The 13,616-nt window shown below is 36.6% G+C and overlaps 1 pseudogene; it reads left to right on the forward strand.

The window, feature by feature from the left end:
• The first annotated feature begins 8,686 nt into the window (after nt 1-8,686).
• On the forward strand, nt 8,687-8,804 carry LOC130018691 (uncharacterized; annotated as a pseudogene).
• Nucleotides 8,805-13,616: the final 4,812 nt, after the last annotated feature.

Consider the following 13,616-nt stretch of genomic DNA (forward strand, 5'->3'; position numbering starts at 1 on the left):
AGTAGGTAGGGAGATACCCTGCATACGGGCAGCCTATGTAAAATTCTCAGCGCCATATACGGCCCCCGTTGCACCAAGAGTGTTCCCTTAATACAGACTCAGATGTTAACAGAGCTCAGGTGGAGTGACCCCTAAATAACAAAAAGAACTAAAATAACTAAACAAAGAACTCATTATTTGTGAGAAAGCAGATTAGTGAAGGACAGAGTACTTATATTCTTTGTTATAAAATCATGTCCTTTAATAAATTGATTAGGGAAAAATAATATCTTTTGAAAGAAGCAAGTCCTCACTTCAATTGAAGTTGTAGATGAAGAGAATTAATTTCTCTCTTTAGCTCAAACTTTATACCACTGGAGAAAAAACTGCCTTGATATGATTCATAACTTTCTCCTCATTTGTCATAGCTTTCATCCTAGGTCTCTCTCAATTCATGCTGGTGTGGGACAATGTCAGTGACGTGGCTTTTGGCTTTTTTCTTGGGCTACATGAATGAAAGCATTGTGAACTATTGTTGGCTGGCCCACAAAATGCCACAGTCTTCTTTGTGCTTCACAATCTGTAATGAATCCAACTATTTCATGAAGGCACTATGAGAGCTGCCGGTTTCCATAATGGCATGATGCCCACATAAAATTGCATCCATCTAGCTCGCCCCTCTTTGGAATTGAGATTTGGGTGTCATGCCTTGAAAAAAATCCCTCTCTGTAATGTTACATTATATTTCCTAAGTATCTCCATGATACTGGTAAGAAACCAAACTGGTTGACTATAACCTTGATGTTTTTTAATACTTGACATCAGTTCAATTTGTGTTAGAGTAATCCTATAAATCAGCATATAAGTATACTATTTATAATTAGAACTTTTAAAAAAATGACAGCCAGAAAATTTAAATAAAAACAGTGGTACTTCTTTAGGGAGGGAACAGATTTATAGGCAAATTTAAGAATGGCAGTTATATAAGATGGATTTTCTTCACTAGAAATAGTGTTATGAAATTTTTAAAAAGGAATTTTAAATATCACCTCTGAAATGTTTACATTTAATAACTAAATCTTTCAAACAGGACATATTTAGAACCTGACAAAGCAATGCTAGTCCTTGTGAAGTGAAAAATCCCTAGCAATTGATACTTTTTTTCATTTCCTGATTCCATTTCTTATCTTAGATAAAACATAAACACAAAAACATATTGCTCTTTTCCTCTCAGACAAAATAATAACATAAAAGACAGGGATTATTTAAGGTTTATATTTCTTTGCCTTGTTTAATACCCAAATTTCCCCAAATTACTTTGATATCTACTATTTTCCTGTCACCTGTTGAAAGGAATAATTGTAATCTTTGAGTTGAAAGGAAGAATTCCCTGGGGATCCTGTCACTGTTTCTCCTGTCAGCCACTCTAATTTTTCTATTAAGGAAAGATTGAGCATAAATATAAGCAATAGGGGACGTTAACACAATTTATGAGAAAATCAGTATGTGTTTTGATAAGAGCAGATATAAACTAGTTCATAGGAATATTTTTGTAAATAGTCATTTAAGAGAGCTCCAATAAAACCCCAACATGTCATATTTAACATGCTGGTCAGCATTTATTTTCGGATCCTATCATTTTGTTGGAAATAATTAGCTGGACTAAAAGTCACTCATGATTTCAAGTACATAATAGAAATCGCTTAACATTTCTGTTCGAATATTTTAAAAGGATGGAATTTAAAGCTATTATTTTAAATTCTGTCAGTTTTTTTTATAAGGAATTCTTCTAAGCTATAAAAAAGATGAAATTTTTGCAATTGGCTATGATGTAGATGAAAGTGGAGCAAATTGTGCCAAGTGATGTCAGCCAGAAGTAAAAAGACAGAGTCCCTTTCTCCACGCATCCATGCCAGCAATGTTGGTTAGAATGTTGACTAGTCCAGTCTTATTGTAAAACAATATAGGCATTACTCATAAAGCAGAAAATGGAGCTTCTATACAATCTGGTGATATGACTTCTGCTAATTTACTAAAACACACAGAAGAAATGCTGTCTGCACCTCTATATTCATTGCAGCACTATTCACAATAGCAAGAATCTGGAAACTACCCAAGTGCCTGAGAACAGATGACTGGTTAAAAAAACTATGGTACATGTACACAATGGAATACTGCTAGGGAAAATGAAACTATGAAATTTGCTTATAAATGGATGGACATGAAGAATGAAATGAATCAGAAGGAAAGAAACAAAACTCAAATGATTGCACAGATATAGAATGATTGCACTAATTTGTGTAATATTAAAAAATAGTTTGATATACTAATATACAAGAACAATAGAAAAACAAGCCATGGAGATTGATCCATGGTTGGAAGCCTGCCTCAAGTGCTGGGGGAGAAGGCTGTTAGGATACAATATGGAGTTTTTTTTTCTTTTGGCTTTTTGGGTCACACCTGGCATTGCACAGGGGTTACTCCTGGCTCATGCACTTAGTATATACTCCTGGCAGTGCTCAGGGAACCGTATGGGATGCTGGGAATCAAATCTGGATCGACTGCATGCATGGCAAATGCCCTAACTACTCTGCTATTGCTCCAGCCCCACGTTAAGGAGTTTCTTAAAACTTTTATTAAAAATCATAATTAAATAATCATTTGATACCTCCATCCCTCTAGGGAGCCCAACTAGCTACTGAGAGAATCCCGCCCACATGGCAGAGCCTGGCAACCTCCCCGTGGCATATTCGATATGCAAAAACAGTGACAAGTTTCCCAATGGAGACATTACTGGTGCCCACTAGAGCAAATCAGTGAACAATGAGAGAACAGTGCTACAGTTCTACAGAACAGAGTTCATTGGAGCTGTGGGATGTGAGGAGTGGGGTGAGGATGATTAGCAGTACGAGGGCTGCGAGGAGGAGGTTCTGGGGAAGAGAAAACCAACACTACATGTGGCACCTGGTTTTGAAATTTTGTATGTATAAAACTCTATCATTCAATCTACTGTAATACATGATAAAATTTCACTATCTGTACTTCATGTCTTAGTGCCCAAAAGGAGAGTAGAAATAGATAGATAGATAGATAGATAGATAGATAGATAGATAGATAGAGACTTTTTGTATAAGACTGCCTTATATAAATAGTGAGATAAAAAATTTAACATCACCAACAAATATTAATTTAAAACTGTCTACATATTTGATGTTATATTCATAAGATCGCCAAAAAATATACGAAAATCAGTGAAGGGAGAGGAAGTTGGGTAAAAATAAATATAAAAAATCATATATTAGAAACTATCTCACAGTGATTTCACTTTCAATAAAATTAAAAATAAAATAAAATAAATTAAAAAAAAACATTTAAAAAAGAAACTCAATAGTAGAGATGCAATTGAACACTCAAATCTTATGAATAAGAAAACAAGTAGTGTGTAGTGACACTACTTCCACTACCCAGCCGTCGCCACACTCCAGGATGCTTTCCGGACCCGCGCGGCCGCTTTATGGCTGCGCGACACATCATAAGACACTAAATACCCATCTTCTGGAATTGTCGTACCATATTTGATAGGGTTCAAATATGGTAACACCTACAAGGGTGATTAGAGGTCACCCCAAAAGCCTCTATACCTCTCGGAAAGACTGGCAAGCTACCGAGAGTATTCCGCCCGCACGGAAGAGCCTGGCAAGCTATCCGCTTTGTATTCGATATGCCAAAACCAGTAACTACAACTGGTCTCATTCACCTGACCCTGAAGGCTTCACCGACATGGCAGCACTGAGAAGGATGAGAAAGGAGAGGCCGACAAAATCTCAAGGCCGACCTAGGCTGCCACAACGAAGGAAGACAAAAATGATCGTCTGTACTTTCAATGCACGTACGCTAGCATCAGATGCATTCATCGAGGACCTGATGGTACAAGCGCGAATGATCAAGTACGACATCATTGGTCTGACCGAGACAAGAAGGCACGAATCTCACCATGCCGTTTTCGACACCGGAGAAGAATTGTTCCTTGGAACATGCGATAAAAGAGGTGTTGGAGGCGTCGGTGTCCTTCTCAACACAAACTTGGCCAAGAGCATTGATTCATTCGAATGCCTAACAACCCGAATCTGACGTTTACATTTGAATAGATGTGGCTCACTGCCTGCAGTTTCTATCTTCGTTGTCTACGCACCAACATCTCATTATGATGAAAGAGAAATCGAGAAGTTCTACATGGAGCTAGAGAAGTTCTATAAAGAAGACCACACCTTCTACAAGATCATTGTGGGTGATTTTAATGCCAAGATAGGACCGAGAAGATCAGCTGAAGAACTTCACATCGGGACCCATGGCCTAGAATGGAAAGAACAGGGTGAGAGACTGTCTGAGTTCATCATGTCGACCAAGACCATTCATGGTAACTCACAGTTCCAGAAGGCAGAATCTAAACGATGGACATGGGAGTCTCCCGGTGGACAATTCCACAACGAAATAGACCACATCATATTTAATCGACGGTTTTGCCTGACTGATGTCGCTGTTGTCCCAAAATTTCGAACGGGATCGGACCACCGTCTCCTTCGTGCAAAATTCTACTTCACAGAGCGGGGAGAAAGGGCTGCAAAGTTCAAAAAGAGAACTCCCAGAATGACCACCAACTGGGAACTCTTTGGTACTATTGCGGCAACATGGGAAGATGCCATTGTTGACAACATTGACGAGGAATACGATCGACTGGTTCAGCACCTCCATGAATGTGCGAGGAACGCCAAGAGAGATATAGCCACAAAAAGTCGCCTATCTTCGAAAACTCTTGAGCTAATTCGCCAGCGTGGTTTGGCGCATGCCTCAGGCAACCGCAAGCTAAAGTCCGAGCTTGCAAAGCAGTGCAGAGATGCGATCAAGGAAGACCTCAAAGAGAGAAGAGCAGAAGTACTGGTAGATGCGGCAGAAGCCGGGAAAAGTATTCGTAACGCCCGCCTGTCCTTCGCCAACTATAAGACCAAGATGACTGCCCTCCGACGTCCTGATGGATACATCACATCCTCCAGAACGGCAATGGAGAAGATTATCCATGACTTCTACTCAAATCTCTTCGATAGCCATGTCCACTTGCCGACATACCAAATTCCACAGGATGGGTATGTCGTTCCTAACGTTCTCCCTTCCGAAATCCGACACGCCATTTCGTTGGTAAAGAAGCAAACAGCACCCGGCCCAGACAAGGTCAGACCTGAACACCTGAAGAACCTGCCGTCAGTACTCATCAATACACTGGCTCGGGTCTTCACTCGCTACCTGTCTGAATGCAAGGTTCCATCCCAATGGAAAACCAGCAGGACCGTACTACTGTTCAAGAAGGGAGACATCCATGACATTGGCAACTATCGCCCGATCTGCCTATTGTCTGTCATCTACAAGCTGTTCACTCGAGTCATCCTGAATAGGATTGGCAGAACACTAGATGAAGGACAACCATGCGAGCAAGCCGGGTTCTGCAAAGGATTCAGCACCATCGACCATATCCACACGGTAACCAAGCTCATTGAGGTTTCTCGGGAGTTCAAGATGCCGCTCTGCTTAACGTTCATTGATTTAAAGAAGGCCTTTGATTCTGTTGAGACGGAAGCGGTCATTGAAGCCCTAGCCAATCAGGGCATTCAAGCCCAATACATCAGGATCCTCCGTGAGCTGTATTGCGGATTCACTACCAGGATCTCACCATTCTACAAAGAAGTGATCGTTGATGTCAAGAGAGGGGTGCGGCAGGGTGATACCATTTCACCGAAACTCTTCAGTGCCACCCTCGAGAACATCACGCGACGACTGGAATGGGAAGGAATGGGAGTGAAGATAGATGGTCGGCAACTACACCACCTCCGCTTTGCTGATGACATTGTTTTAATAACACCAAACATCAGCCAAGCGGCACAAATGCTGGCCGACTTTGACCGTGAGTGTGGAAAGGTAGGACTACAGCTGAATCTTACGAAGACAATGTTTATGAGAAACAGCCTTGTTCCTGACGCCCCATTCGCTCTCAATGGAACGACCATCTCCGAATGCAAGAGCTATGTGTACCTAGGTCGAGAGGTCAACATGAGAAATGACCTGGCACCCGAGCTGCGCAGGAGGAAGAGAGCGGCTTGGAAAGCCTTCAAGAACGTCGAAGAAATAGCTAAGAGGACGAAGAACCTCCGGCTCCGGGCACATCTCTTTGATTCCACTGTTCTTCCTGCATTAACATATGCCTCAGAGACCTGGGCCCTACGCAAACAAGATGAGAACGCCATTCAGGTCTCCCAAAGAAGAATAGAAAGAGCTATGCTTGGAATATCACGTTTCACTCAAATGAGAGAACGAATCCGGAGTTCTGACATCTGTCGACGATCAAGGATCAGGGACGCTGTCTCATATGCCAAGGTGTCGAAAATCAGATGGGCTGGTCACATAATGAGATTTAAAGACGACCGTTGGACTAGAGCTGTTACTGATTGGATTCCACGGGATGTCAAGAGACCGCGTGGCCGCCCACCTACCAGATGGTCAGACTTCTTTGTCAAGATCATGAATGATCGGTTTGAGGCCCTCCATGTTCCCGGAGCGAAGAGATGCCATTGGGCTACACTAGCACGCGACAGGGACAAATGGAGACGTTACTGGCGCCCGCTCGAGCAAATTGACGACTAACGGGAAGTTAAGTGATTAAGTGAAGAAAACAAAAGCAATAATAGACAACTGAGACTTTATTTATTAAACATTGTTGGGGGCATCAAAAGCTATCTACAATGGCAATTCAGCAACTAGGAAGGGATATTTGCTTGTCATTTTTCTGATGAGGAGATGGAATGCAAGATAAGAAGTAAAAACATGATTTCAAAAGAATAAAGTAATGACCATATTTTTAAAATTGAACTAAGTACAGAAATAGGGACTCCTCCCAGGAAGACATACAGAAGGCCTGCAGTTACATACAACATGCCTTAACACCACTTATTATTAGGGAAATGCAAAAGCACAATGAAGTATTATAACACAAGGGAGAATGAGCCATGTCATAATGATTGGAAACAACTGGTGTAGGAAGAAATAAAATCTGTTTCACTGTCAGTGAGAATTTAATTGGTGCAGTAACTACAGGAATAGTATAAAGTTTCTTTAAAACTTTTTTTAAATTGGATATAACGTGTAATCCAGCAATATTGCTCTTGCTTCAGAACCCTGCAATTTTCCATGTCCAGAAGCATCTACAAGTTACCTATATAACTGTACTGTGGAGACTTTTAATGAGCTTTTTCTAGATAACTAAGCCATTTTCAGGTATTCCTGGCAATGAAATAAAATTCCAGCAACTTCTTAGCACGATGGAAACTTCTCTTTCAATCAATGGTGGGTCTGCATCACACGCCAGGCAGCATGGTCAGAGATACTCATTGGAACTTTGTCTTACTCCAAGAAGCAGTGACTGATGTGATAGATGATCATTTATTACCATATTTACATATTACAAGTTTAATTATAAAATACATTTTATAATTTTTTTAATTATATTTGTTGCTGTTTCATTGGCCTTTTTAAAATTTCTGCTTTTAGGAGTCACAGTACATCTGATATACACAATTACTTTTTGTTATATTTCTCTTCACTTCTCTTCACTTCAGTGAGAGAATTGGTAGCATTATTTTCCTTCAATATCTAGTGAAGTTTGCCATTGATGATTTTGAGGTAATTTTCTTTGTGATTAACTCAACTGAAAAACATGAATTTTTCTCACATATATATGATTTCCCGGCTATCTGTTATTTTGAGAGAAATACACGTGGAATTTTATCTTATGTAAAAGTTTCAAATTCATTATCACAATGCATTTTTAATTATATTTCATCATCAGCCTTTGAATGTTTGTAGGAATCACAAAATTTCACTTGCATAAATTCCATTTCATGCTGTCCTTTTATTCTGACCAATTTGTCCAAAGATTATAGTAATAAGCTGATTTCTGATTAACCATATTTTGGTTTTATCAATTTATTTTATATCTCTTATGAGAGTTTTAAATAGCTGCCATTGTTTCCTTTTTTTCTCTCTTTTTGGTGAGGTTTAAGGTTATACTTGGAAGTTCTTATGAATGAACTCCTCGTTCTGTCCTTGGGAATCATTCCTGGAAGAACTTGGGGTATTGTAGCATTGCCAGGGGTCAAATTAGGGTTGATTGCAAGTGCCTTACCCTCTGTTATATCTTTCAGGTTCTGTAATTGTTTCTTAAATCCTGATAGTAATGGAATTACTATTTTTATGAGATTGAAATATCTTATTTAGTGACAAAATTTTGTCCATTTATTATTTTCTTTATAACAATATGTAACTCATATTTTTAATATAATTTAAGTTGTGCTTTAAGTTTTTTTCAAGAGTTATAATGAGGACCTTTGATTCTTTTGTTTAATATAATAAAAACTTTTACTTATAATGTAGCACTGCACTGTAGCACTGTCCTCCCGTTGTTCACCAATTTGCTCAAATGGGCCCAGTAACGTCTCTATTGTGAGACTTGTTGTTACTGTGTTTGGCATATCAAATACGTCACGGGCAGCTTGCCAGGCTTTGCTGTGTGGGCGAGATACTCTCAGTAGCTTCCTGGGCTCTCCGAGAAGGGCAGAGGAATCAAACTTAGGTTGGCCAAGTTGGCCGCGTGCAAGGCAAATAAATGTCCTACCGCTGTGGACACATATACTAAAATTGGAATGATACAGAGAAGGTTAGCATGGCCCCTGCGCAAGGATGACATGCAAATTCTCACTTATAATATAGAATGAAATATTTTTAATATAAAAATTATAGGTGATAAGATCATAAGTTGGATTATCTCTTTAATTATGATCTTCATTTGGTGAATAGATAAATAACCGTGATACATCCAACCAATGAAACATTATTCGGTAGTAAAAATGCATGAACTACCAAAACAGAAGCTGTTAAATCTTTTACATGTCAAAACACAGACAGGGATAACAAATGCATATCACTTGGATATGAAAGGGCTATGCCTTCTACAATTAAATGATTTACACAATTTTGGGGTTGAGTAAACTATGGCAAATGTGGAAGACAATGTTTTACATAGAAGTTATAAAATGGCAGAAGAAAGAACAATAATTAGAACAGTTTAAATATTCTAAATAACATTTCAATGTTAAATATGATGAACACACCCCATTATATACTTTTCTAATCCATAGGCATACAATATGAAGAGTGAATAGAAATGTAAATTATGATTTCTGGGTGACTAGGTTTATCAATATAATTGTATCAATTATTATTATAATTGCATCATCCAAGTAGAGGCTATTAAAATAGAATAGATTATAAATTCATAGGGACTAGAGATATATGGAAAACTATGACTTCTTTTTCATTTAACAACACTATTCTATTAGTCAAACAAATAATGGAAGCATTTTTTTTTTTGCCACACAGGTATGATCCTGTCTCCTTTATCCTTCATCTTTCACTGCAATCTTACTGTTCCCAAGATTTCTCAAGTTTTGTTTCCTGCAGAGTGTCAGCAAAATAGGTAATTTTATTAAGAAAGTTGGCAGTGAAAACAAGCCCAGAGGACAGAGCTGATTTATTTGTCTCTATATTATCATTGAAAGTTTGAAACATATTTATTTGTGGTGTGTGTGATTTTTGTATATAAAAACTTATATGAGGATTTTTTTAAGTGTTTGAAAATTTAATTCAAGAAATAAGTGGGAGTTGGGAAATAGGAATAGGAAAACAAATAAGAGTTCCAAAATTGGCAGATTGCCTGTAAGGAAAATTGGGACTCTCTCCCAGTAATATACTCTTTATAATAAATATTTTTTCTTGAAGAGACAAAGAAGCCTGACTATCTTTTATGCTTACTCAAATACTGCATTACTTAAGAGACACTACTAGAGAATTAAAATGTATACATACACTAAGTCTTATTACAGTGTGACAGTCAAAATCATGGTGGAATAGAAAGATGAAGTTGCCGATCACTTGTGCTGTGGTATCTAGCCCTTTATAACCCTAGGTGTGCTGGTGTAAGACGCTACACCAATATACCTGCATATTGGGTTAACTGGGTTTCTGAGTTGGATTCTCACAGTAGTGACTAAACTCTCCAGAGAAATATGTACAACTTAAGAAGTAGCACAGTGATTTATTGTATTCATGGTTTTCTTATCATAGCCGTGTGGATCTAGTAACATTTCAGGGATGTTTTCCAGGTGACAATATAACAATTTTATCACTGTTCTTTCATTGTTTCTTAACTGAAGTAGGAGAAAGAAATCAAAGGAGGCCTCACATGTGACTGTGAAATATCTATTTAAAATGTTTCACTTAAGTTCTGGAGAAAGAAGACTAGAACAATAAAGTAACACAGCTCTTTAACTTCAAGGAGTTATAAACTAATCATTTGGCTACCATCTGTAGATGGGAAAGAACTAAGAAATAGGTTAAGAGAGATTATCTAATAACAAAGATTCCCCTCTAATTTTCTATGCAGGAAAGTAACTACAAAACAACATGAGAAGACAACTTAGAAGAAAACTGTACAAACAATATGTAGATTTAAACTAGAACCTTGAATAATTCAGTGAAATTCTTTTTAAAAAAATATCACTTATTTTTAAAATTTGAAGGAGACATTGGTAAATGGATAAAGTACTAACAAAAGTAAAATACTAACAAGAGTACAATTAATTATACATATTAACTACAGGACAGTAAATATACTAACAGTAAAAAACAGCTGCTATTTCAAGCCAATTAGAGAATTATGAGTTATTCAATACTTTCAGGTGAATATTTGGCTAAATGTTTGAGAAAAAAGGTGTTCTAGTTCAATGTATTCATAATTTTAATGCATAAAAATGAAAATATAAACATGTATGGAAGAAATGTTATGTATATGTATATATGCTTACAATTTACTTGTACCAAATAAATTACCAGAGATATGAATAGAGGAAGAAATTACAGCTTGACACATTAGAGTAATTGGAAAATTGAAAACAGAAAATGACTTTAAATAATCAGTATTTAATGTTTTTTTCTTTCTAATGGTATTTTCATTTGTGTGTGTTTAATTGTAGCAACTGCTATATGGCCTATAATATTGCTTTAAAGAGAAATAACTACAGAAGGGAAGAAGTGAAAATATTTTCTTTCATGAAGTTGACCCCTGAACAAGTGAAAATTCAGGGTAAGTGACCCGTGGGCACAAAGCCAGGAAGACTGACTGATTACTGCCAAGTATGACCCGAAAATATTGGTTTTAAAAAGAAGATACAAAGAAATACCAATTTTTAAAGCATTTAATTTTTAAAGCGTTCCTAAAAAATTTTCCTTCTGACACTAAATAGTATTTGTAATATTGACATTTATATATTTCCACATCTCATTTTTCTACTTTATTTATTTATTTATTTATTTGCTTTTTGGGGTCACACCCGGCGATGAACAGGGGGTTACTCCTGGATCTGCACTCACAAATCACTCCTGGCAGTGCTCAGGGGGCCATATGGGATGCTGGAATTGAACCTGGGTCGGCTGCGTGCAAGGCAAATGCCCTACCCTCTGTGCTATCTCTCCAGCCCCTTATTTTCTACTTTAACAAAGATAATTAAGTTGTATTATAATGAATGCACGATACATTAAGAGCAACTTGAATAAACCTATGACATCTAATAGAAAAAGGAACTGTGAACTGCCAGATAGAATAGACTAAACTTTATCGAGTTTAGGTATTATCAAGGATGTTGTATAAATCAGGAATTTTTTTCTAAATTGTCTCTTTGGAAAGTTACACTGAATCATTAGTAATAAAAAACAAAGTATCTTGGAGAAAACTATTATAATAAAATTCTGTTTTCTTAATATAACTACATGAACATTTTGGTTAGGTTCTCATTTTACACATATTACAAATGGATATTGCTATTTTAAAATGTTAGAGCTCGGAGAACTACCAAGAGTATCTCACAATCATGGCAAAGCCTGGCAAGCTACCCATGACATATTCGATATGCCAAAAACAGTAACAAGTCTCACGATGGAGATGTTGCTGGGCCTGTTCGAGCGAATCGATGAACAACAGGAGGACACTGCAGTGCTTTAGTGCTAATTTGATGATACATATCATCATTTTAATTATACATTATATATATATACAATAAAACAAAATACCAGAAGCAGGAAATGGTAGTAAAGAAGTTAGAATAAGAGGAACCTGCATCTGTTGAGAAAGTAAACTAGTTTTGTCTCTATGTACAAATATATGAATATTTCTTTAAAATATAGAATTACATAATTCAACAACAACACAAACATACTATCTTAAAAAGAGGTATGAATACTATGCTCATTTCAGCTCTATTTGCAATACCCAAGGTACCCACAGGTACACAATGACAGGTCAATGGATAAAGAAACTCTGATATATGCACACAATGGAATACTACTCAGCTATAAGAAATGATGCGATTATTTACTTTCTCTACAATATAGATAGCACTGATTTGTTTCATGCTGAACAAAGTTAGTCATAAGATGATAAAAAAATGTTTTTTATGTTTGTTAATAACAACAAGATGTTGTTATTAATGAACAGAATACAAAAAGAAATTGGAAAAGGAAATAGACATCAGTAAAAACAAACCCTTAGACATGCTGGAGGAATTTGATTTGCCAAGTGGGAGAAAGTGGGTGAAAGATTTCTGTGGATAGTGGTAAGAATACTGACATTTTATCGTGATAATGCTGTATCCCTAAATATAGCTTTTGTCAGCTAATATAATTATAATAAAATTAATTTTATAATAATGTAGTAATATTTGGTACTTCATATAAATTCCTTGTTTTTTATATAATGTCGACATTTTAAGAAATTATTTTCTAAAATCTACATTTGTTTTATAACTGCCTCTGGAGTGAGAGAAGGAATATGCCACATTCTAATATTCCATATACTCAGCAGTTTAGTGTTTATTTATTCTTTAATTCACAGTTATACAAAAAGCAAAATCAGCAATATAAAAACAAATGATTACAAATAAAAAGTAAAATTGCAAAATATGCAGTGCTATTTGGAATGATTTTATACTGATCTACTTTTAATAGACTGAATGTTTGATTGAGTTTTTCCTTGAATAGCTATAATTTGAGGCTTATTGGTCTAACATATTCATTATGTTGTAGTTATCATTTGAAAATGTATTTTGATTTTGCACAACTTCTACTAATTTGAGAATGCCTCTGTCTTAAAGTGACAATTACTATTTTGAAATAAGGTAATTTGGAAAGTCAAAACCAAGTTAGACATTCAAAGCAGTGTAACAAATTATGCTTAATCTGTATACTTAAAACAAATAAGTCTCCTTTCTCACAGTTTTGAAAGTCGGTACTCTGTCTTTGGTCAATTGGAATGATTTTAACTCAGAGTTTTTAACAGTGTCAAATCAAGTTTTGAGCTGTGCAGTTGGCCGTCTGAAGACAATTAGTTTTCCTGTCTTTAAGTTTACTTCCCTAATACTGGTTTATGCAAGAGATCATCATGTGGGAACCAAAGAAAGAAACAAAAATAGAGTGAACAACATTTT

This window comes from Sorex fumeus, unplaced genomic scaffold (assembly GCF_029834395.1).
Source record: "Sorex fumeus unplaced genomic scaffold, SorFum_2.1 ptg000265l, whole genome shotgun sequence".
NCBI classification, from domain to species: Eukaryota; Metazoa; Chordata; class Mammalia; order Eulipotyphla; family Soricidae; genus Sorex; species Sorex fumeus.